This window comes from Euprymna scolopes, chromosome 3, assembly GCF_053919585.1.
Source record: "Euprymna scolopes isolate OS-2025 chromosome 3, ASM5391958v1, whole genome shotgun sequence".
Taxonomy (NCBI): domain Eukaryota; kingdom Metazoa; phylum Mollusca; class Cephalopoda; order Sepiida; family Sepiolidae; genus Euprymna; species Euprymna scolopes.
In genome coordinates this window covers 12,782,309-12,785,845 of record NC_136484.1, presented here as the reverse complement: position 1 = coordinate 12,785,845, position 3,537 = coordinate 12,782,309, and the positions used below count along the sequence as shown (strand labels likewise).

Here is a 3,537-nt window from a genome sequence, read left to right as displayed (position 1 = left end):
GGATTTTATTTGTGCGAATGGAAAATTAAATTAACTTTCTGGGACTTACATTTTTAGATTTTTCCGTCATTTCACCGGACTATCCATTCACTTGAAATCACCTTTTCCCTCACCATATTCCCTCTGATTCACTTTTTGTTATCAAGCAAGATCTTTGACTTACTTGCAGTTTCATCAAATACTTTTGTATGCAAAATCCGACTCCGCATTTTGCTAAGTCCTACCCTCTAATTAGAAGGAAAGTATTTCTTCGAAACTCCGCGGATGAAGGACTATCCATCTATTAAGTGTTTACTTTTTAGATTAAATATGTTTTTAACTCTTTTTCAGTGTTTTTAACATATTTTATTAAATGTTTGCTCATATATATATATATATATATATATATATATATATATATATATATACACACACATATATATATATATATATATATATATATATATATATATATATATATATATACCCCTTAAAATTCTTAAAACTTCATGTTCTCTGCAAAAAATGAATTAACGGGAGATATCAGGCCCTCTCAATTATTTGCAAAAATATATACCAAGTCTGCATAACTTGATAAAAATAAATAATTATCCTAAATAGAAAAAATACATAAACTAAGCAACCTGCCGTGACCAGGATTCGAACCTGGGTTACCACGGCCACAACGTGGGGTCCTAACCACTAGACGATCACGGCCACAAGCTGCTTGCTGAGTTCGGTGGCATTGTTTCAAATATAAATGCATAAATTTCATAGCTCGAAGCTGATCAACAAGTTGAACTACTTATTTCCTCAGAGGAGTATTTGCCATTTAAATTGAAAGGAAAGCAACAACTTAGGTTGTTGATTTTTTGTTTATTCTTTACATTTTCCATGGTTATTTTTCGTATTTCTATTAATATAATGATGATGTTATCGCTATGTTATCAAAATAGATGTCGTGGTGAGAATACACTTTTGCGATTGTTCCATCATTCTTTATTTAAACTCGATTGAGACTATAAGGGAAAGTATTCCTCAAACGATCTTAACTCAATTTTACTATTTACTTGTTTCTAAATGAATGTTTAATCGCAAAATAAATGTATATAGCATGTTTATGGATCATTTTATTGAATATTAAAGCAAAAAGAAAAGTGTCTAGTTGAAGGAGAAGATATTAATGTTTTTGGCCAATTTTTCGATATTTGTCGTATGACGGGTCAAAAAAAAAAAAACCCAACGGAACAAAAAATAAAATAAAAACGGTCATTTTTTTTAACTTTGACGCCTATTATGACTCCTTAAAATGTATTGTTTTGTGTTCAAATCAAGTTATTAAGTTAGATCCATGTCCAAGGAACCTATATCTAAAATTGCAAGTGTTTAGGCCCGAAATTGGCGGGAAATTTTGGTAGAGTTCTCGAAGGCCAAATCGTTGAACTTTAACACCTTATCCGCCAAATTTCTGGCCAAAACCGATGATATCGAATCTCCCAAATCTCAGTACCCTGTACATAAAATTTCGAGTCTATAGACGGAAAATTGACAGAGTTATTGCGAAGGAAAATGTGCACACGTTCACATTTATAGATATACTAGCATTTCAGCCCGGCGTTGCCCGGGTGTTTGGATGTGTATCTTGAGCAAAAAAAAAAGTGGTAGTAGGAAGGCAAGCTCGAACCCGTACCGCAAAGGAGGAAAAGAACGGTGTAAAACATAATGTTTATGCTGTTACGACCACAGCCAAACCAGAAGCGACATTTTTTTAAATTAAGGCTAGACAATATAAAGGAGAAGATAACTTTAAAAAATATCGTCGAAAAAAGTTAACCCCCCCCCCTGTAGAAAAGTGCCTAGTTGGAGGGGAAGATATTAATGTTTTAAGCCAAGTTTTCGATATTTGTCGTATAAAAGGTCGAACTTTAAAACGATACTGATCTTGGTAAAATCCGTCGGCACTATTGAAAGTTAAAGGCAGACATGCAAACATACATACATACATATATTTATATATTGGTAACTAAAAATTTTCGACCCAAACTGATGGAAAAGCTTGCCCTATCTCTGAATACCCTTTATGTAAAATTTCAAATATTTAGACCAGAAATTGTCTGAGTAATTTGGAAGAGACCGCAGAGATCTGAAAGGTCAAATCGTTGAAGTTTGACCCCTTAATCGCCAAATTTCTGGCCAAAAACGATCACATCGATCTGTATATCAAATTTCGAAACTATACTAAAAATTGACAGATTTATTGGGTAGGGAAATGTACACAGACACACTGACACACAGATACACAGACACACACACAGACACGTCCACTTATATATATATATATATATAGAGAGAGAGAGAGAGAGAGAGATAGATAGATAGATAGATAGATGTTAATTAAGATCATGAAAATAAAAAAAAACGAACAGTAGAAAAAGAGGGGGTAATGAGAAAAAAAGAAAATTATATGAAATATATGTTAGGAAAAGAATACGGAATATATGAATTTAAGTAAAAGCAAGAAAATAATTCGAAGATATATAAGTATTCCAACTCAAGTCCATGGAAACGTTATGCAATATAAAACGTTCGAGATTTAAATGTTGTACAAAATTTGAGATATACATATATATATATATATATATATATATATATATATATATATATAGTCATCCACATACAGTACTGTTTCGCTGTATCACAGCTTATCAGTGAGACTAGACAGGCAACTGCCTTTAGCCAGGATCGAAACCCTACTGTCTAAATGACAGTCAATGACTATTGCCCTATACGGGTGCTACTGCGTGGGTAATGGCTTAATGATGGTTTGACACCGTCAAAAATGCCTCCGCTCGATTTGTTTACAGAAAGGACGCCGCTTTATATGCTAATTTCAGTTTGTATCTTACGTCACAATATTCTCAACTAAGATAATCTGTGTGTGTATGTACATATACTCGGTGCAATTAATTAATTCACCGAGTATATGTACATACATACATACATACAACATACATACATACATACATACGTACACACCCATTCAAAGATCAAGGACACGTGTTTGTAGATAATCTGCTACAACCAAATCGTTTTCTTAACATTGATATATTTGCATGTGTTTTTTTTTTAAATCAATTTTCAAGCCAAACAAGGCAGAGTTCCACTTTGAAGTAAGGGCTACAATCGGGGACATAAGTTGCAGAGGCCTTATGAAAGGAGATGAGTAGGAAGTTGTTTGTTCACATTAGAGTTGAACATCTGCATATGAGTACAGTTGAGAAAGAAGAATCCCGGAAGGGAGTTTCTAAATCTAGTACTTCTGGGGAAGAAATTATTGGAGTAGAAGGGTTTCTTACACTTAGGGATCTATATTGTGAAAGGGTGGGATTTAGCTGCTGCCCCGGTTTTTCGAGAGTAGTCATGTCGACGGTATACAAGTGCTTGCATATCGTCAGAGCATTCCCCATTAAAATACTTATAGAACAGGCAGAGAGATGCAACATTTTGTCGGTTGAACAGAGGTTGAAGCTTAGATAACATTTCAGGACTTATTAGGTC

At 33.8% G+C, this 3,537-nt stretch overlaps 1 non-coding gene across 1 annotated transcript; it reads right to left on the bottom strand.

Moving 5' to 3' along the window:
- Window positions 1-624: 624 nt before the first annotated feature.
- Trnah-gug (transfer RNA histidin (anticodon GUG)) lies at window positions 625-696 on the bottom strand. Its single transcript has one exon. It is a non-coding gene; the product is annotated as a tRNA-His (tRNA).
- Between the last annotated feature and the right edge of the window lie 2,841 nt (window positions 697-3,537).